Below are 22904 nucleotides of genomic sequence, written 5' to 3'. Positions count from 1 at the left end.
AGCCCAGCATCCTATTTCCAATAGTGGCCAATCCAGGCCATAAGAACCTGGCAAGTACCCCAAAACTAATTATATCCCAGGTTACTGATGATAGTAATAGCAATGCTATTTTCTAAGTCAACTTGATTAAAAGTAAGTAATGGACTTCTCCTCCAAGAACTTATCCAAACCTTTTTCAAACCCAGCTACACTAACTGAACTGACTACATTCCCTGGCAACAAATTCCAGAGTTTAATTGTGCGTTAAGTGAAAAAGAACTTTTTCTGATTAGTATTAATTGTGCTACATGCTAACTTAATGGAGTGCCCCCTAATCCTTCTGTTATCCGAAAGAGTAAATAACCGATTCACATTTACCCATTCTAGACCTCTTATGATTTTAAACACCTCTTTCATATCCCCCCTCAGCTATCTCTTCTCCAAGCTGAACAGCCTCTTTAGGCTTTCCTCATAGGGGAGCTGTTCTATCCCCTTTATCATTTTGGTCGCCCTTCTCTGTATCTTCTCCGTTGCAACTATATATTTTTTGAGATGCCACACCAGAATTGTATACAGTATTCAAGGTGTGGTCTCACAATGTAGCAATACAGTACTTTTCAGCATTATGACATCCTCCATTTTATTTACCATTCCCTTTCTAATAATTCCTGACACTATTTGCTTTTTTGACTCCTGCAGCTCACAGAGCCAATGATTTCAATGTATTATCCACTATGACACCTAGATCTCTTTCCTAGGTGGTAGCTCTTAATATGGAACCTAACATCGTGTAACTATAGCATGGGTTATATTCCTCCTAAAAGCATCACCTTGCACTTATCCACATTAAATATCATCTGCCATTTGGATGCCCAATTTTCCAGTCTCACAAGATCCTCCTTTTTGTAGCATCTGCAAATTTGATTACCTCACATGTCATATTCCTTTCTAGATCATTTATAAATATACTGAAAAGTAAGGGTCCCAGTACAGATCCCTGAGGCACTCCACTGCCCACCTCCCTCCACTGAGAAATTTGTCCATTTAATCCTACTCTGTTTCCTGTCTTTTAACCAGTTTGTAATCCATGAAAAGACATTGCCACCTATCCCATGACCTTTTACTTTTCCTAGAAGCCTTTCATGAGGAACTTTGTCAAATGCCTTCTGAAAATCCAAATACACTACATCTACCGGTTCACCTTTATCCACATGTTTATTAACCCCTTCAAAAAAGTGAAGCAGATTTGTGAGGCAAGACTTGCCTTAGGTAAAGCCATGCTGACTTTATTCCATTAAACCATGTCTTTCTATATGTTCTGTGATTTATGGTTTATGGTTTATTTGATTTTCTATACCGTCATATCAGTCGGGACCTTCATAGTGGTTTGAAAACATTTAGGAAGGTACATTTACAAATATTTTCTCAAACATTTACAGACAATTAGCAATGGAGGTACAGTAATGTGTTAGGAGAGTACAAAGGAGAGTGCAAAAGTGATATAGTAAAAGGAATGATCACATCTACAATATAAATCAAAGTAGATCATTGGAAATGTCAATAAAATAGTTGAATAGTAGTTAAATAGCGGTTAAATAGCAGTTAAATATCAGTTAAGATGGTCGTTGAGTAAATCTTAAATCTTTAGAATACTTTCCACTATTTTTCCTGGCACTGAATTCAGGCTAACTGGTCGGTAGTTTCCCGGATGGCCCCAGGAGCCCCTTTTAAATATTGGGGTTACATTAGCCACTCTCCAGTCTTTAGGCACAATAGACGATTTTAATGATAGGTTACAAATTTTTACTAATAGATCTGAAATTTCATTTTTTAGTTCCTTCAGAACCCTGGGGTGTATACCATCTGGTCCAGGTGATTTACTATTCTTCAGTTTGTCAATCAGGCCTACCACATCTTCTAGGTTTACCATGATTTGGTTCAGTCCATCTGAATCATTACCCATGAAAACCTTCTCCGGAACGGGTATCTCCCCAACATCCTCTTCAATAAACACCGAAGCAAAGAAATCATTTAGTCTTTCTGCGATGGCCTTATCTTCTCTAAGTGCCTCTTTAACCCCTCGATCATCTAACGGTCCAACTGACTCCCTCGCAGGCTTTCTGCTTTGGATATATTTTTTAAAATTATTACTGTGAGTTTTTGCCTCTACAGCCAACTTCTTTTCAAATTCTCTCTTAGCTGTCTTATCAATGTCTTACATTTAACTTGCCAATGCTAATGCTTTATCCTATTTTCTTGGATCCTTCTTTATCCTATTTTCTTGGATCCTTCTTCCAATTTTTGAATGAAGATCTTTTGGCTAAAATAGCCTCTTTCACCTCACCTTTTAACCATGCTGGTAATCATTTTGCCTTCCTTCCACCTTTCTTAATGTGTGGAATACATCTGGACTGTGATTCTAGGATGGTATTTACGTTTTAACATCTTTGAATAATTTTGTGTAATCTGAAAATTTTATCACCTCACTCATTGTTCTCTTTTCCAGATCATTTATGAATATGTTAAGCAGCACAGATTCTTGGGGCACACCAAGATTGACCTTACTCTATTTTGAAAACTGCCCACTTAGTCCTACTCTCTGTTTCCTTTCTTTTAAATAGTTACTAATCCACAATAGGACCCTGTTTCCTATCCCATGAATTTTTAATTTCCTCTGGCACTCTTGTCAAATGCCTTGTGAAAATCCTAACACACTATGGGGCAGATTTTTAAAGGAGTGCGCGCCGGGTACATTTGTGCGCGCTACCCGGCGAGCACAAATGTACACCCAATTTTATAACATGCACGCTACCGAGCGCATATTCTAAAATCCGGGGTCGGCACATGCAAGGGGGTGCACATCAAGCCCTAGGGGAGGCCCAGTGGCTTTCCCCGTTCCCTCCGGAGCGGCCTCGGAGGGAACCTTTCGCTCCCCCCCCCCAAACTTCCCCTCCCTTCCCCTATCTAACCCACTCCCAGCCCTACCTAATTCCCCTCCCTACCTTTGTTGTCTAAGTTATGCTTGCCCAAGGCAGGCGTAACTTGCGCGTGCCGGCCAGCTGCCGGCGCGTCATCCCCTGGCAAGGCCGTTGTGCCAGAGGTCTCAGGACCGCCGACCCGCCCCCAGCCCCGCCCCCTTCACGCCCCTTTTTCAAAGCCCTGGGACATACGCGTGTCCTGGGGCTTGCGTGCACCACCGAGCCTATGCAAAATAGGCTCGGCGCACGCAAGGAGAGGATTTAAAGGGTTATGCACGTATATTACGCGTGTAATCCTTTGAAAATCTACCCCATATTGATTGGCTCACTGTTACCATATGTTTATATATACCTTCAAGAAAAACTAATAGGTTGGTTCCTCATTAAGCCATGTTTAACTATATAGTCAGTAAATTTGTTCTTATTCTATCATTTTGCCCGACATCAATGTTGGGCTCACTTCGATTGTAAACATTGGAATTAGCTTGGCCACTCTTCAGTCTTCAGGTACTGTGACTGTTTTAAATGATAGGTTATAAATAGAAACAGGTTGTTTTTTTTTAATATTTGAAGTCTTTCAGAACTCTATGGCAAATACCATCTGGTCACAGCGATATGTTACTCTTTAGTTTGTTAATTTGATCTTGAAATCCTGGAAAAATATGCATATAAGATTGAAAATGCAATTGGTGCATACACCTCTCCTGGAAACAGGATGCTGGGCTTGATGGACCCTTGGTCTGACCCAGTATGGCAATTTCTTATGTTCTTATGTTCCCTTAACCACACCTTCAGTAACTCCTCCACTAAATGTGGCTAAAAAACATGCATTGTGCCAGAAGCACAAATAGAAGTACCTTTAGACAAATTGAGGGAGGTCAAATTTCAGATATTCTTACATGAGCAAATTGCTATTCACCCACAAAAATGTCTTTGAAAATTTTCCACCCCATGTAAGTACTTGTTTCTTTTCTTGTCTCAAAAGATACTGACTAGAACAAATCTAATCCTAGAAGACAAGATTTTTTTTTAAAATGCTATTTTTCTTTCTTGCCTTTATTGAGGTCAATAGTCAATGCTACTTATCTAAATAACTCAAAAGTTATCCAGATAAATGTCAAGTTTTACAAAGCAAGGCCATTCATCCAGATACATTTTTTTCCAGATAAGTTATTATCAGGATAACATTTATCCAAATAAATATTAGGCATTCCGGTGAGGATTTGAGATAGCTAAATAACTTATACAGCTAACTCCAATATTTGGAATTAGTTGAATAAATTATTTGGCTATCTCTAGACGTGTGCAGGAGCAGGGTTAAATCTATTTGTGTTTCTGGATAACCTTAGCTTAATTGGCTATATTCACCCCTTCCCTAGTGAAATCAATGCAGACCCTGCTGGCTGATGCCTCTCCCCCCCCCCCCCCAAAAAGAAAATGTGTTCCAGATGTTGCAGACCTGAACAATCTTCTCCCCTGTTCCCAAAAGACAAATCATAATGAAAGTCCACAAGCATAAGGCCACCTTCTCCCCCCATCCCTGTATATATCCCACCATAGCTATCCCATTATAGTCGGACCCCCTCTCCTCTTACCATGATCAGGAACTTGAAAGTAGCATCTGGCTCTTGACAGCAACCTGCGATGCGCCAGGAGGGGTGAGGGTGGGGGGTGCGACTGGGGTGAATTGGGAAGGTTAGATTTGGGTTGATGGCTATGAGAAGGGGGGGGAGGGGGGAGGGGTTGATCTTATACTTAAGGACCTTCAATTAAAATCGGTGTTGACTTCTGGTGGGAGTGGAGAAAGGAGGCCTGCAACATTTGATGAGAGTTGCAAGCTGCCCAGTTTTGAACCCGTCAGGTTTCTGAACATTCTGTGTAGCATCAGGTTAATACAGGAAGCTCCTCCTCTCTTCCCCAGTGATCTGGTTATAGCCCAGAGTTGTGAAGGAGAGATTTGGAAGGTAGAAGGAGAGTAAGGCCAATGTGTGAGAGAGATAAACCTGCTGGATGCATGTTTCATATGTGTATGAGGGAGGAAGCTGTGTGTCTGGGAGTGTGCATGTGTTTGTATGTGAAAGAAAGTTGTGTGTTTTGAAATGTGTATGGGATGTGAAAAGGCATTTGGGAGCGTGCATGGATGTGTAAGGAGACTGTGTTGCTGGGTGTGCACATGTACTAGAGAGGCTCTAGTTGTGAAAGAACGGAAAACTGTGCATCAAAGTGATTGTGACTGATCTCTTTATGATGATGGTTAAACTATTTTTTTAAAAACAAAGTGTTTAAGGGGGTACTTGGAATCCCAGGGAGGAGAGAACTGTAGATTGATAACTAACAACAGACCTTCCCCCATGCTCAGACTCTGAAGGGTCCTCAAGTTGGTGGAATGTCCTGTTGCATCCATGGAAAAGTTAGTAACCCTTCATTAGATACAAATTTGGTGGGGCTCAGGGAGAGGAGGCACTGGTCAGCAAGACCAGAATTTATTTTTTATTTATATATTTATTGATTGATTGACTGATTTTAAAGGATTTGTTTTGCGCACACATACAAAAATATTCTGGGTGGATTACAGATTCAACTTGCATAAAAGAACACATAATAGCTCACATCAAATGACTCTACAAATCAAATCAAAGCACCTAATCAATTAAGACATATAAGCCATATCAGTTGAAAACAAATCATAGTATGCCAGCTTAGTGGCAATCAAGGTTACAGTATGCCAGTTCTAATTCACAGAATGCCTGTGAGAAGAGATATATCTTTAGCGCCTTCTTGAATGGGCATATGTGATCGAACTAAGAGAATCCGGAGGAAAGTTCTATACTTTTGGACCTGCAATTGAGAATGCCCTCTCCTGAGTTAATTCAAGATGAGCAGCCTTAGTAGATGGAACCTCCGATAAGATTCTGTTGGGGAAGGGGGATGCTGGATCAGGGAGACAGGCCTGCTCAGGAGCCTTTTTTTTTTTTTATTGAAGTGCTTCATCTCACTATATTCTTTGAACATAGCCAATTAAGTTACAGTTATTCAGGAACACATTCCTGGATAACTTTGAAACCCAACCTGTGATATTCTAACATAGCCAATTAGGTTTCAAAGTTATCTGGGTAGGATAGCTTGAATAACATTATTTGATGATTTTCAATGGGATATTTATCCCACTGAATATTCCTGATAATTTATCCAGCTGTCTTTAGCTGGATAACTTATCCATTTTCTGGGTTTTTGAAAGCTGACCTCATTATGTTTTATTTTCTTATTTTAAAATGTTTGTGAATGAACTGAATGAAATGCTTTGGAAAATGTGCTCTCTTTATTCAAATAACAGCTCATACATCACAGGCTGTAAAAAAAAATAGAGTCCTCTACCTATTTCTCTATTCATGTACCTCATCAACCCTATTGTAGAGGGTTGATGAGCTCTGCTTATGACTGGGAGATTCAACTTCCATATCCATTCATTCCTTGGCTTCTCTGTTAAGACTACCAAGTAGGGCGCTGATAGTAATTTATCTACTGAACCACTGTCTTTCTGAATTATTACTTCTTTTACTACTATTTATCATTTTTAAAGTGCTACTAGACATACAGTACATAGCACTATAGAGATGCACATAAGAGATAACACCTGCACTATTGAGCTTACAATCGAGTCTAGACAAATAGACATGATGACAAAGAGTCAATGGGAAGTGTATTTATTATAAACAAGTTGTTAGGATTTAAAAGTAACTTCATAAAGTAGAATTTTTAAACTGGATTTAAATTCAACCAGAGAGGAAGCAAGAGGAGGCATGATGCACAGACTTAGGAAGTCTGTTCTCGGCAAATGGCACAGCAAGGTGGAAAGCTTGGAGTCAGAAAATAATTGGTAGAGAGAAGGGCACAGAAAAGAGATACTTGCTCTATGAACAGAGCTCACGAGGAAGTATGTAGTGAGAGAAGAGACGATAGATAATAGGAAGCTTCAGAGTGGATGCAGTTATAGACAAATAGACATGATGACAAAGAGTCAATGGGAAGTGTATTTATTATAAACAAGTTGTTAGGATTTAAAAGTAACTTCATAAAGTAGAATTTTTAAACTGGATTTAAATTCAACCAGAGAGGAAGCAAGAGGAGGCATGATGCACAGACTTAGGAAGTCTGTTCTCGGCAAATGGCACAGCAAGGTGGAAAGCTTGGAGTCAGAAAATAATTGGTAGAGAGAAGGGTACAGAAAAGAGATACTTGCTCTATGAACAGAGCTCACGAGGAAGTATGTAGTGAGAGAAGAGATGATAGATAATAGGAAGCTTCAGAGTGGATGCAGTTATAGGCAAGTAGAAAAAGCTTGAATTGTATGTGTAAGCAGACAGGGAGCCAATGTAGTGACTTAGGAAGAGGGTTAGAGGGTCATAGTGATGCCTGGATTTGCCACTGTTGGAAACAGGATGCTGGGCTTGATGGACCCTTTTCTTATGTTCTTATGTTCTTAAGTCATGCAGCTGAATTTTGAATAGAATGCAGTGGAGAAAGATGGTTCAGCGGGAGGAGCACAAAGGGCAAACTGCAATAGTCTAAGTGGGAGGTAATAAGAGAGTGGATGAGCATTATTGGTAACATGCTTAGAAAGAAAGGGAAAGATTTAACGGTGTTATACATTTTAAATAGTTTACTAGACCACAATCCTATGATAATAATGTCCCATCTCCAATATTCTGGCAAGACTGAACAAACAATTTATAGTAAAATTAGAGGTACTGCCTTCTTGTGATAATCCACTAAGCTAGTGATACAACTGTGATCAGGAGCTCTCATGTTGACTTCTATACCTTGGCTTTTTTAGGATGTCGCAGACCAAGATGAGCTAATTCACAATTTGAGAGTTAAAAATGAAAATGTCGTAAGACTCAGGTAAAGGTGTAGTGGCTCCTGGACTGACAATGATTGAGTACCACTGTACTAATCCATTTAGTCTACTTTATACATTTAATACAAATAGCAGCTTGTGAATCTTGACACTTTGGGGTTTTTTTACTCTTACCATTGCATGTGAAGCAGCTCAGGTTTGCTGTTCTCACTTTCGATGATGCTGCATTGTTCAAACCTATAAAGGAAAGCTATTGAATCGAACTCAGTGGTAGGCAGCAACTGGCATGCTGGCTGCACCTCATTAGGTTAGAAAAGAACTTTCATAGCAATCAATCTGAAGTTATGGGTGATTGAGTTTTCAAGATTAGAAATCACTTTCCATCAGTGACCAGCATGAGAGTTCTGGGAGCTCCTAATGAATTACTGCCAAGGCCAATTAGAAATGTACTAACAGTAGTGCACCTGCTTCTACCCACTTCTAATGACAAAGTATTCACATTGTCAATATATTACCTTATTTACTGGCATTTATGCCATTGCTATAGTGTTTTAGTTATCTTGTACTGCTACATATGGCATCCTGAGCCATTCTTGGAGGTGCTCAATTACAAACAAATGTATTTTGTTCTTCCATTTGATTCAAGTGCTGCTATCTTATTTGGAAAAAGGGATACTTTTTCTTTATTAATTTTAACTTTTTGTTTTTGAAAAGGGATATTTTTTACATTGCTTTTCTATTTGTTGGATTATTTTAGAAGGGAGTGAGCTGATTTACTATTAGATGTTTCTACTTTTAGGCTTTGAAAGTTCAAAGGGATAGTTTGAAGTCTTGGCAGCTAAAAGGAGTGTGTTAGCTATATTACTGTTAATTGTTTTTGCTAAGAATCAGGGCTTGAGTTCTTAGCCAAGCTAAGAAAGATCTGCAATTCTTAGAAGGGCTCAATTACAAGCAGAGGTATTTTTTCTGGCTGTCACCTTAGTTTGAAATAGGGATAATTTGTTTTCATTGCTTCTCAGTTTTTATTTTTCATAAAACAGTGTTTTTAACATTGCTTTTCTGTTTGCTAGATTGTTACTACTAATTAGTTTATAGAGAAGAATTTTAGTAAGGAAAGGGTTGCTTTGCTGGTTAGCTTTTTTGTACCTTTAGTTCCCTCTCTCCCTCTCTCCCTCTCACCATGACCGCCACCTACCCTACTTTTTATTCTTACTATATAGACTAACCCACTAATTAGGGGGCTGGACTACACAAAATAACTTGAAATAATTTGGCTTAGAATCATAAAAAGTAATTTAGATAAATTGTTAGTCAAAAAGGACACTTAGGTAAATTTCAGAGAGAATTTAATTAGTAGTAACATAGAGACCATCAGGTGATTATTAGTATTTGGTCAGATATTTGTGTAGTCAACAGAACAGGAATTTTTATAGACTATATACCAGATAAATACAAAAAATATTTTATAAACTAAAAGATAAGATAGATTACTCCATACCCCATAATTACTGGGAGAAAATAAACAAGTCTACAAAAGGGAATCAGTGAGTAGGTACTAGATTTCACAAAAAGGAAACCAGCTGATTATACTTTCAGGTCAGCTGAGGAAATGGTAGGGACTTGGGTAGTTTTCTTTTCTCATGTCTTTCCACAGGAATCAAGGTCCTAAGAAGAGCAGCAGGATGGCTGAAAAACATTGTGTCAACAAAGCTGCCACCACAGTTACTACCTCTGCCTATGTCCAGATGGATATGCTGATCCAGAGCAGAGAACTGGTTTGGTGTGAAAGATGCCTGGAGGTTGACTCACTCAGGAAACAGATGTCAGAATTGAGAGAGAAGATGGTAAAGCTTAGAAGAATCAATGACAATGATGACTATAACAATGAAATGCTTCTTGAGTCATCTAAGAAGGAGAATCCAGGTGATGGGGAAGTAGAAAATGGACCTCAAGCTGTCAGCTGGACCGATTACCAAAGCCAGTAGAATCTTTACTCTGGCCCCTCCTTCACTCAAACTAAAGAACAGATATGGAAGCGGAAGAATGAGGAAGAACCTAAGCTTGTGTGCCCCAAAACTGCAGGATTAGTATTCACTGTGTGTAGAAAAGAAATGGTAATGGTGATTAGCACTGAAGGGCACAGAGGTATCCATGTGTTGATCAGACATGTTGTCTGCTAGGTAGCAAAATCCAAGACATCATAGAGAGATTGCTGAAAATTATAAAGTTTTCTGATTATTATGATACTAATCCATGTTGTTGCTAATCCAATGCTGTTAATCCATGTTGACACAAATGATACTACTGGGTATCCCATGGAACATATCAAAAGTGACTTCATGGCTCTGGAAGAGAGGGTGAAGCAGATGTGTGCATGTGGTTTTCTCTTCAATTCTCTCAGTAGACAAAGACCGCAGCAGAGAAGCTTGTATTCTGGAAATGAATGAATGGTTATGTAGATCAGTGGTTCTCGACCTTTTTCCCATCATGACACACCTGAAGAATAACACTCACATGTGTGACACACTGCTCATTATAATCTATGGCAAAAGTGAAAGTAATTCTAGGCCTTTTTTTATTGTTAAGAATGACACAAGGGAAAGAAAAGTACTTTTTCTGAACAGAAATTACAAAAAATGGTAAACTAGAACAGCACCAACTTCCAGCACTTGAACAATAACCATCTTACCTAAGAAATGGCAACACTGAAAATATTACACCAGGCCTTAAAACTCCAATACTCCTCCTATTAGGAAAACAGAACAAGACAGGCTGCTATAGAGCCCTACACAGAAACTACACGCCAGCAGAGAACCTCACATGAATCACATGTGCTGACCCTCACCTAACAAAAAATAAAGAGACTATAAAGCATTATAGATGTGAATCGTGTGCCCGATCATCTTAACGATCGGGTTCAGCTAGAGGGGGGAAAAAATCTGATTATGGGTGATGTGGGTGATGTGAATCGGAATTGGTTCCGATTCATATTTTATTTTTTTTTTAGTGAGGCCTGACCCTTTAAAATTAACCCCTTACCTTCCCCCACCCTCCTGAACCCCCCCCCCCCAAAGCTTTTTACGAGTACCTGGTGGTCCAGTGGGGCTCGGGGACCGATCTCCCGCTCTCGGTCCATCGGCGCCATTTTGGCTGCCACTCAAAAATGGCGCTGATGGCCCGATAAAAAAAAAACCCATCCGACCCTTTAAAAACGACCCCTTAGCTTCCCCCACCCTCCCGAGCCCCCCCAAACATTTTAAATTTACCTGGTGGTCTAGTGGTGGTCCCGGGAGCGATCTCCCATTCTCGGGCCGTCGGCTGCCACTCATAAAGATGGTGCCGATGGCCCTTTGCCCTTACCATGTGACAGGGTATCCGTACCATTGGCCGGCTCCTGTCACATGGTAGGAGCACTGGATGGCCGGCACCATCTTTAAAGATGGCAGCGGCCATCTTTACGACGGCGGCGGCCATCTTTAAATACGTCGGTGGCCATCTTTAAAGACGGTGGTGGCCATCTTCTTTACGATGGTGGCGGCCATCTTTAAAGATGGTGCTGGCCAGCCAGTGCTCCTACCATGTGACAGGGCCGGCCAATGGCACGGATACCCTGTCATATGGTAAGGGCAAAGGGCCATCGGCGCCATCTTTATGAGTGGCAGCCGACGGCCCGAGAACGGGAGATCACTCCCGGGACCACCACTAGACCACCAGGTAAATTTAAAATGTTTTGGGGGGCTCGGGAGGGTTGGGGAAGCTAAGGGGTCATTTTTAAAGGGTCGGGTGGGGTTTTTTTTTTATCGGGCCATCGGCGCCATTTTTGAGTGGCAGCCAAAATGGCGCCGATGGACCGAGAGCGGGAGATCGGTCCCCACGCCCCCACTGGACCACCAGGTACTCGTAAAAAGCTTTGGGGGGGTTCGGGAGGGTGGGGGAAGGTAAGGGATTCCTTTTATAGGGTCGGGGTGGGTTTAGGGGTTTTTTTGGTGTGCCGGTTTTCCCCGCCCTCCCCCTCCCCCGATTTACGATTTTTCACGATAAATCGGGGAATTTCTATTGTATCGCGACGCTTAACGATTTTTGATTTAAAATATATCTGACGATTGTTTTAAATCGTCAAAAAGTGATTCACATCCCTATAAAAGCATAAATAGAAAGATGCAGACCAAAACACAACTAGAACCTACAATAAGCCAGAGACTCTGTATGCAGTACAACAAAGGAAAAGGAGAAACATCACCTGTCCTCAAAACAAATCAAGAAATATAAAATCAATAGCAGTATAACCATTCTAACAAAAAGAACATATTATTTTGAAACAGTTGATGAATGGCATATCCGATAATTAAAAACTCATATAAAAAATTTCCAGACACCAATTAAATATTTCAAAATAGCAGACACAAAGACCCAATAATTAAAAATAATAAGGATAAAAAAATGTTCTGCTCTCCATATCTCGAAACATTCGATTTCCAGGTACCCTAAGAATGTTGTGAACTGGGGGAGATTGCTTGCAACTTTTTTCTCTCTGTAAGTCACACACAAGCTCTCTCTCTCACCCAGGCTCTCAATCACACACACATGCACATGCTCTCTCACTTACATAGGCTCTCAGTTACACACACATACACATGCTCTCTCACGTACATAGGCTCTCAATTACACACATATACACATGCTCTCTTTCTTTCACTTATGTAGCCTCTCAATCACACAGTTACACATATATTCTCTCTCTTTCTCTTATACACACAGGCTCTTAATCATACATTCACATGCTTTCTCTCACTTAAACATACAGGTTCTCAATCACACATTTATATACATGCTTTCTCTCACACACAAAGGATCTCAATCACAAACAGGCATTCAATCACAAACACATGCTGTCTTTCACACAGATTCTCAATCACACACTTACACACAGGCTCTCAATCACTCACTAACATATATGCTGTCTCACACACACACACACACACACACAGGATCTCAAACACATTTGCTTACTCACTCACTCTCTCTATCTCTCTCGCCCCACTGAACAACTAATGGCAGCAACATCCTCCTCTTCATCCAGTTCTTGCAGCTGCGAGAAAGGAGTCCCAATAGCTGTGGGGACTGACATTGCTCTGGGCCACGATGCTCTTCTGCTTCGGACCGATGCTGTAGCACTTGTACTTTAGCATGGTCTCTTCTTCCCATGCGCACAGCCACTACTCACTAGGGATGTGAATCATTTTTTGACGATTTGAAATATCGTCCGATATATTTTAAATCGTCAAAAATCGTTAGAGGCGATATTTAATAGGAATTCCCCCGATTTATCGTCAAAAATCGTAAATCGGGGGAAGGGGGAGGGGAAGGAGGAGGGCGGGAAAACCGGCACACTAAAACAACCCTAAAACCCACCCCGACCCTTTAAAATAAATCCCCCACCCTCCCGAACCCCCCCAAAATGCCTTAAATTACCTGGGGTCCAGTGGGGGGGGGGGGGTCCCGGTGTGATCTTTTACTCTCGGGCCTCTGGTGCGTTGTAGAAATGGCGCCGGCGCTACCTTTGCCCTGTCATATGACAGGGCAAAGGTAGCGCGGCGCCATTTTGTTTTTTGTCCCCGACGTCAGGAGCGTAGGAGATCGTTCCCGGACCCCCGCTGGACCCCCAGGGACTTTTGGCCAGCTTGGGGGGGCCTCCTGAATGGCGCCTCCAAAATGGCGCCTCCAAAATGGCGCCTCCAAAATGGTGCCTCCAAAATGGCACCGGCCATACACGTATGGCCGGCGCCATTTTGTACGGCAAAACGATTCGAGTGCAGGAGGTCGTTCCCGGACCCCCGCTGGACTTTTGGCAAGTCTTGTGGGGGTCAGGAGGCCCCCCCCAAGCTGGCCAAAAGTCCCTGGGGGTCCAGCGGGGGTCCGGGAGCGATCTCCTACGCTCCTGACGTCGGGGGACAAAAAACAAAATGGCGCCGGCGCCATTTCTACAACGCACCGGAGGCCCGAGAGTAAAAGATCACACCGGGACCCCCCCTCTGGACTCCAGGTAATTTAAGGCATTTTGGGGGGGTTCGGGAGGGTGGGGGATTTATTTTAAAGGGTCGGGGTGGGTTTTAGGGATATTTTAGTGTGCCGGTTTTCCCGCCCTCCCCCGATTTACGATTTACACGATATTTAAAGAAACAAAACCGCGACGATCCGATTCCCTCCCCCCCCCAGCCAAAATTGATCGTTAAGACGATCGAGCACACGATTCACATCTCTACTACTCACCACTTCCTCTTCCGGGCCGCAGGGGGGGGGGGGGGTTGGAAGGAGAGATCATACTGTGACTGCCACTGACTCCAGGTCTCCTGTTGCATTCTGCCCGGGTGGATGAAGAGTTCTCATCTCACTGGAGTAGGGGGAACAGCTAGGCCAGTGGGGGGCCGGGAAGTGTGGTGATACATCTCATGTGCTTGGCGAAACACTAGTGTGTCGCAACACACCTGTGAGAACCGCTGATGTAAATGGTACCAACAAGAGTGGTTTGGTTTCCTGGACCATGTAATGACATGCCAAGAACTGCTGAGAAGAGATGGTATCCACCTATCATAGAAGGGGCAAAGTATATACCAGAAAAGACTGGCGATCCTACTGAGAAAGGATTTAAACTAGGATCATTGCAGACGGGCAAAAAAACGTGCAAGAAAGTATGACATTAGACACTTGTATAGAAATGGGGAAAAGGGTAAAAATCTAGAAATCATTCTATACTGATCTGTGAATGAAAGTCCCAGATCTAGAGAAAGTCATGGAAGAGCTTGACTTGGATGTAGTGATTCCAGGGCAGTGTAAGGCCTTGTGCTCTCCCCCTCTCTGCCCTCCCTGGACCAGGCCCAGCTCCATTCCTGACCTCATTCACTCAGACAGACCCCCTCTCTTACACACACTTAGGATCCTTTTCTCATTCACATACACACCCTTACACAGGCACCCTCCCTCTCTCTCACTAACACCATTGCTCTCTCGTATACACACAGTCCCTCTCACTCGCATATACACACAAACAGAGGAATCGCTAGTGGTCCGCCGAATCTCTACTCCTCTCAGCCGTGAGCAGGATAAACTTTTCTTGTGGTCCGCCGAGTCTGTACTCTTCTCAGCCTTGAGTGGGATGGGCTTTTCTTGTGGCCTACATGGCTGCTATTTGACGCCTTCTAATGCTGGCACCTTAGGTGACCATCTAGTTCGCCTGTTGGGATGCGTCAGCCCAGTGATTCTTGTGGAGACATGGGAAACAGAAAACCACACTTGAGATATAATTATTCCAGGCCACAACCTATTGGGAAAAACAGATTAGGAGGAAAGAGAGGAAGAATGGTGCAATATTAAAAAAAACTGCAGAGTTTACCGCTGTGTCAGAGATCGTGTGCTGGCAATCGGCCGGCGCGTGCGCCTTGCCTGAAGGCAGGCGCAAAAGGTAAAATAAAGATTGGGGGGGTTAGAGTAGGGCTGGGGGGGGGGGGCAAGTTAGCAGAAGGGGTGGGAAAGTTAGATTAGGTGGAAAGGAAGTTCCCTTCCAGACCGCTCCGATTTCAGAGGGAACGGAGAAAGGCAGCGTGGCTCGGCGCAAGCAAGGGGGTGCACAATTGTGCACCCCCTTGCTCGCGCCGATCCCGGATTTTATAACTTGCACACACCTGCGCACACAAGTTATAAAATCGAGTGTACATATGCGTGCGGCGGGTAGCACACGCACACGTACGCCGCACGCACATGTTATAAAATCTACCCCTAAGGAGATAGTGGATGCCCTTCAAGAGGCTCTGCTCAAAAAATTGTAATGGAGCCCATTAAAGAGGGTGCAATACTCGATCTAGTGCTTACTAATGGTGTTAATGTCTCTAATGTCCGGGTGGGTGCCCACCTCAGCACCAGTGATCATCAAACATTATAGTTTTGATATCGCAAATAGGATACAGAGAAGACATACAAAGAACCGAGTTTTGAATTTCATAAATATGGACTTTGTCAAAATGGGGATGTTCCTGGAGGAAGAACTGGAAGACTGGGAGAGAATGGGTGAGGTGGAATAACAGTGGACCAAGTTAAAACGATCTAATACAAAGGCAACAAATCTATTTGTTAGAACAATAAAGAAGAGTAAGAGGAAAAAGAAATCGATCTGGTTTTCTAAGGAGGTGGTTGAAAAATATAAAAGCAAAAAGAACAGCGTTCAAGAAGTATAAAGGATCCCAACGAAAGGAACACAAGGAAGAATATCTGTTAAAACTAAGGGAGACAAAGAAAGAAAGAAAGAAAGGAAAGCAAAAGGTCATGCAGAAGAAAGCATAGCCAAAGAGGTAAAGCGAGGACAAACATTTTTCAGATATATCAGTGAAAGAAAGCAGGCCAGAAGAAGTATAGTGAAACTGAAAGGTAACAAGGAACAATGTGAGGAGAGTAACATATAAATGGCAGAAATGTTAAACAAATAACTCAGTTCGATATTCACTAAAGAAAACCCTGGAGAAAGACCATTGCTAGTTAACAAGACCATAGATGGGGATTTACAGAAGAAAATGTATAAGGAAGAGCTAGGAATAATGAAAATGGACAAGGCCATGAGCCGAATGAGATACAGCTCAGGATTCTGAGGGAGCTGAGAGATGTGCTGATGGGTCCACTAGGGACCTGTTCAATAGATCCCTGGAATTAGGAGTGATGCTGTGGTCTTAAAGAAGAGCGGTGGTGGTCCTGCTTCACAAGAGTAGTAGCAGAGAGGAAGCTGGAAACTACAGGCCAGTCAGCCTCATCTCAGTGGTGGGAAAATGAATGGAAAGGTTAGTGAGCTATCTACAATCTGGTGGGTAGCTGGACCCGAGGCATCATGGATTCATCAGAGGAAGATCCTGCCAGACAAATCTGATAGATTTTTTTGATTGAGTGACTAGAGAATTGGATTGTGGAAGAGTGCTTGATGTGATCTACTTGGATTTTAGCAAAATGTTTGAAACAGTCCTGTATATGAGACTTATGAATAAAATGAGAAGCTTGTGAGTGAGCACCAAGGTAATGGCATGGTTGACTGATAGGAGATTGGTGTTACGTGGAGTGCCACAGGGATCCGTGTTGGGACCTGTTCTGTTCAATATCTTTGTGAGTGACATTATGGAAGGGATAGAAGTTTTTATTGTGAGTCTTTGTTCCCATGGCAAGCTTATTTACACATTCTCTCTTTGCCTTCCTTATCAATGCTTTGCATCTGACTTGCCCGTGCTTATGCTGTTTCCTGTTTTCTTCATTTGGATCCCTTTTACATTTCTTGAAAAATGTTCTTTTAGATATTATAGCCTCTCTCACCTCACCTTTCAACCATGTTGGTAGTAGTTTAGCCTTCTTTCCACCTTTTCTAATGTGTGGAATACATCTGGTCTGGGCTTCCAAGATGGTACTTTTAAACAACATACCTGAGTTCAATTCTTAACCTTTGCAGTTGCTCCTTTCACTTATTTCCTAACCATTTTCCTCATTTTTAAGTTAAATGCTGTCATAATAGATATATTTTTTGCATTCCCTCCTGTTATTAAGTCAAATTTGATAATGTTGTGATCACTATTGCCAAGTGGTTCTAACACTGTTACCTCTCACACCAAATCCTGTGTTCCCCTAAGGACTAGGTCTAAAATAGTTTCCCTTCTTGTTGGCTTTTGACTAATTGCTCCATGAAGCAGTCATTTATTTCATCTAAGAACTGTACTTCTCTAGAATGTCCTGATGTAACATCCACCCAGTCAATACTGGGGTAATTGAAATCTCCCATTATTACTCTGCTGCTGACTTTTTTTAAACTTCCCTAATTTATTTTAGCATTTCATTATCTGTTAGTTCATTCTGGCCAGGTGGATGGTAAAACGCCCCCATTACTATTTTATTCCCTTTTTCACCTGGAATTTCTATCCATAAAGATTCAACATTGCATTTTGTTTCCTGCAAAACTTTTATCCTGTTTGACTCAATGCTCTCTTTAACATATAGTGCCACCCCTCCACCAATTTGATCCATCCTATCATTTTGATATAATTTGTGCCCTAGTATCGCAGTGTCCCATTTGTTATCCTCCTTCCACCAGATCTCTGAGATGCCAGTTATATCTACCTCTTCATCCAGTGCTATACACTCTAACTCTTCAATCTCACTTTTTAGACTTCTAGCATTTGTATATAGACATTTCAAAGTATAGGGCAGATTTTAAATGCCCGGCGCGTGTAAATCCCAGCCTTTACGTGCGTGGCCGGGCCTTAAGTGCACCGGGCAAATCTTCCAAGTGGCCCGGCCACGCGCGTAAAGACTGGGACGCGCTCAGGCGCCGGGCCTTTTGGAAGGGTGCGTGCCGGAGGGTGTGTTTTGGGTGAGGAGGGGCAGGGCGAGGGGCGGGACAGGACAGTGCTATTGTTTGCTGTCCCAGCACGCGCAAGTTACTTCAGGTTGGGCCCTGAAGTAACTTGAAAAATTAAAGGTAAAAAAATTAAAAAATGTTTTTTAGAGGGCGGGGAGAAGAGGGGAAGGGGAATGGAGGTTAGGGTAGGGGGTAGGAAAGTTCCATCCCAGTCCACTTCTAAATTGGAGCGGGCTGAGAGGGAACTGGGGAAGGTCCCGATGCGTCGCCGCGCGAATGTGGACAAAATCGACCCCTATCCTTGCGCGCACCACTGCTGATTTTAGAACAAGCACACGCCAGCGTGCACATGTTATAAAATCACACATTCATGTGTGCGTGCCAGGTAGTGTGCACACATGGACGCGTACGCATATTTTTAAAAAATCTACCCCTATGTTTCTTGTTTGTATTATCAACCTGCTCATCAGTTGACAGGGGTACTTTGGAATTGTTCTGCACTTTACTGAAAGGCACCTGATCCTCGTTGGCATTTATTGCAACCTCTCTATTGGGATGCCCTATTTTCCCTGTTATCTTAGTATCCTTCAAAAATACATCATTCTGAACAATATGTTTCTGAGTGATTATTGGCTCTCCCCTATCATCTCTTTTAAAAGCTGTGCTATCTTCATTTTAAAGGTTAGTGCCGGCAGCCTGGTTCCACCCTGGTTAAGGTGGAGCCCATCTTTTCAGAAAAGGTCCCCCTTCCCCAAAATGAAACCCAGTTCCTAACAAATCTAAAATCCTCTTCCTTGCACCATTGTTTCATCCATTCATTGAGATTTTGGAGCTCTGTCTGCCTCTGGGTTCCAAATGTAAATAATCGTGGAACAGGGAATATTTCTGAGAATGCTACCCTGGAGGTTCTGGATTTCAGCTTTCTATCTAAAACCCTAAATTTGGCTTCCATAACCTCCCTCCTGCCCTCTCCTATATCATTTAGACCCACATGTACCAAGACAGCCGGCTCCTCCCCAGCATTATCTAAAATCCTATGTATGTGATGCGTGAAGTCTGCCAACTTCACACCAGGCAGGCAAGTTACCAAGCGATCCTCACATCCACTAGGCACCTAGCTATCAATCTTCCTAATAATTGAATCACAAACTATAACGGCCTTCCTAAACCTTCCCCCTGGGCACATACCCCTAGAGACCTATCCTTAGTGCGAGAGAATTCTACATCATCTTGAGGGCAAGTCTTAGCTACAGGTTTGCTTTCTGCCTCATCAAGCTGATGCTCTTCTTCAATGTGACCTTTCTCCTCCAAAACAGCACAGGGTCTTCCAGACTGGAGGTGGGACTTCTCTACAATGTCCCCGAAGGTCTCCTCTATATACCTCTTTGCTCCTCCAGGCCTGCCTCTCTAGCCTCCAGAGATTATTCTTGTTCTCTGAGGGCTTGAAGCTCTTTGCACTTAGCACCCACATATGACCTCTCATGAGCTGGGAGATAATCATACACGTGGCACTCTGTGCAAAAGACTGGACTATTTCCTGCATCATAATTTGATTGATTTGTTATTGATTTAAAATGTCTAAGAGAGCAGGGATGAAAAGCAAACCTAAAGTACTTTTAGGCTATGGATTTATTTTAAATGTGTCTGGCAATGACCCTCAAAACACTACAATTAATCTACCTATATATTTCTCGTTACCCAACTTATTACCTCTTCTTTTGAATTAGATTCCTTATGTATAAAATCTGTAACAAATTACTCCTACCAAACACAATTACCATGTAAAATCAAAACATATAAAACCAAATAAAAACAGATAAGTTCTAGTAATTAGATAAGGTATAGCAAGGTAAATGGATAGAGTATAGTAAGGAAGTTTGAGGTGTGCATGTGCTTTTGGTCCTCTTCTGCTGCAAGGGGTGTGGGGCCTCTGGAAGCTGGGGCTGTGGAGTTTAAAGCCTGGATTGCTAACAGCGACTTCTGGAGTCTTCTTCTGGGGTCTGCTGGGTAGAACCTGCAGATGAACCTTCCAGGTCTCTTCTGCTGCAAGTGGTGTGGAGCCTCTGGGAGCTGGGGCTGTGGAGTTCGAAGCCTGGATCGCTTGCTGTGACCTCTCTCAGGGGGTTTGCTGGGTAGATTATGCAGATGAGCCTTCAAGTCCTCTTCTGCCTACAGCAGATGAAGACCTACCTGCATTACAAGGTCCTTGTTACCATGACTGCATGTTAACTGGAGATACTTTCCAGTGTCAATATCTAATGAGATGATTTGCATAAAATGTTCTAATAAAAAGCTCATTTGCATGCATGCTATTTGACCATATGTTAACAATAAAACACATGTGATATATGTTGTACACGGGCATTTGGTAACTCCTGTGTTAATGAACATTAAATGCTGACATTAACCCTTAAGCTGCAAAGGAAAGCAAAAAATACTTTTCAATTAAAATGTGTTAGGCACCTGGAAAAGGCCTCCGGCAGAGGTTACAGGAGCCAAAACAGAAGCAAAGTTCAAGCATGCACAGGATAGACATAAGAGGAAGGGACCTTCGTGGCAGAGGGAAGTGAAGACCACAGATGGCTTAAGACCTGTGACAGCACAGTAGGCAGGCACCAATGGACAGACTGGGTGGACAAAGTGGTCCTTTTCTGCCATCTTCTATGTTTCTATGTCTTTGGCTGGTCATGGAATCCTTCTCTACTGAAGTCTCCCTGGAATCTGACCTTCCCTCGGCTCAGCTTTAAAAAAAAAAAAAAAGTCTGTCTGAAGTTAGTGCCATTTTGCAGACATATCAGCATTTTGCAACTGGCTCTAATGGCTGCAGCTGTGAGGACAGTTATTTGCAAAGGCTTCATGATTTATATGTGGAGCACCCTTCAAAAAGGTTTAAAAACTATTCCATTCCCAAATGCAAATCAGGCAATGATGAGTTTCTCTAAGTTTTATTGGTCTTCGTAGGCAAGTCAATTCCATTAAAATAGCTCTTAGGATTCAGAAGGTGACATTTTTCTACACTTAGGCTTCTGCTTTTATCTGATCATTCACTTAAGAGCATTGCGTTTAGAATATTAGCAGCGCATTAAAAATCACCGGACACTTTGGCAGTTGTAATTAGGTAATACATTACCTTGCTTGAAAACAAACTGTGGTGACGTCTACTGACCAGCCTGTCCTCAAATCAAAGTCATAATGTTTATTCAACACAACATCCCCATTTCACAGCAGTTCAGTCACTAAAATAAAGCACAATCTGCATTTAAGCACAATCTGCTCCTGCATATACACAGCTGCTCTGCATATACACAGCTGTAGGAGCCACATATAGTGCGAACATAAGTACGCGCTCGCGCTTTTTTTTTTAAATGTACCCCTTTGTGAATATCGTGTTAACCATTAGCGTGTATCGTGAGATTTGTTTTTCATCGAATACCATGCCTTACCTGCTTCTTCATGCTGCAGCTTTGTGAATGACTCCCTAATAGCTCTATGGATACTCAGGACACAAGGGCTGAGGAGGAAGAATAGGTGACAGGACTAGGGCACTGTTTTTTTGATCTGGCAGTTAGAGCAGGACCTGCAACCTACCACCCGAAAGTATCACGTTTTCCATGCTAGAGCTCATTTTAATACACATTATCCCCACGTTCGTCCATTTACCATGCGAAAAGCAGGCTGACGTGACTTACGGGCGGATTTTCAAAGCCCTGCTCGCGTAAATCCGCCTGGATTTACGCGAGCAGGGCCTTGCGCGCCGGCACGCCTATTTTCCATAGGCTGCCGGCGCGCGCAGAACCCCGGGACGCGCGTAGGTCCCGGGGTTTTCGGAAGGGGGCGTGCCGGGGGCGGGGCCCAATGACGCGGCGTTTTGGGGGCAGGGCACGGCGTTTCGAGGGCGGGCCCGGGGGCGTGGTTTCGTGGCCGCGCCCTCCGGAACCACCCCCGGGTCCGGTCTCGGCGCGCCAGCAGCCCGCTGGCGTGCGTGGATAAAGGTAGGGGGGGGTTTTAGGGCCGGGGGGGTGGGTTAGGTAGAGGAAGGGAGGGGAAGGTGAGGGGAGGGCGAAAGAGAGTACCCTCCAAGGCCGCTCCGATTTCGGAGCGGCCTCGGAGGGAACGGAGGCAGGCTGCGCGGCTCAGCGCGCGCCGGCTGCCCAAAATCGGCAGCCTTGCGCGTGCCGATCCAGGATTTTAGAAGATACGTGCGGCTACGCGCGTATCTTATAAAATCCAGCGTACTTTTGTTTGCGCCTGCTGCGCAAACAAAAGTACGCGATCGCGCAGTTTTTCAAAATCTACCCCTTAGTGAATGACTTTAGAATCATATTGAAAAGAGTATTTCCACCACTGATTCGCCATCCCCCAGCCCAGTATGTCCCAGTAACACACACAGCTCTTCATAGCCCTATATTTCCAGTTCCCCCCAATCTGTTCCAGTAACCCCCAGTATAAACATGTATGTCCCAGTTACCACCCAGTAGGTCCCAGTCTCTCCCAGGTACACTTCCCCCACCCCCTATCTTGCTCCTGTATCCACTCACCCAGAGAAGCCAATCCACCAAACAGCAAGTCCAAAATCAAAATGGAAGTTTGCACGTGCGTGTGCGTAAATGAGCGGTAGCATATGAACACGTGTAACTTGGATGATACTTGCGCATATGTCGCTTTTAAAATACCTCATTACGCAGGTACGTGCTAAACCCCAGCCCGACAC

The sequence above is a fragment of the Rhinatrema bivittatum genome, chromosome 2, assembly GCF_901001135.1.
Source record: "Rhinatrema bivittatum chromosome 2, aRhiBiv1.1, whole genome shotgun sequence".
Lineage (NCBI taxonomy): Eukaryota > Metazoa > Chordata > Amphibia > Gymnophiona > Rhinatrematidae > Rhinatrema > Rhinatrema bivittatum.
This window is presented reverse-complemented; position numbering follows the sequence as displayed.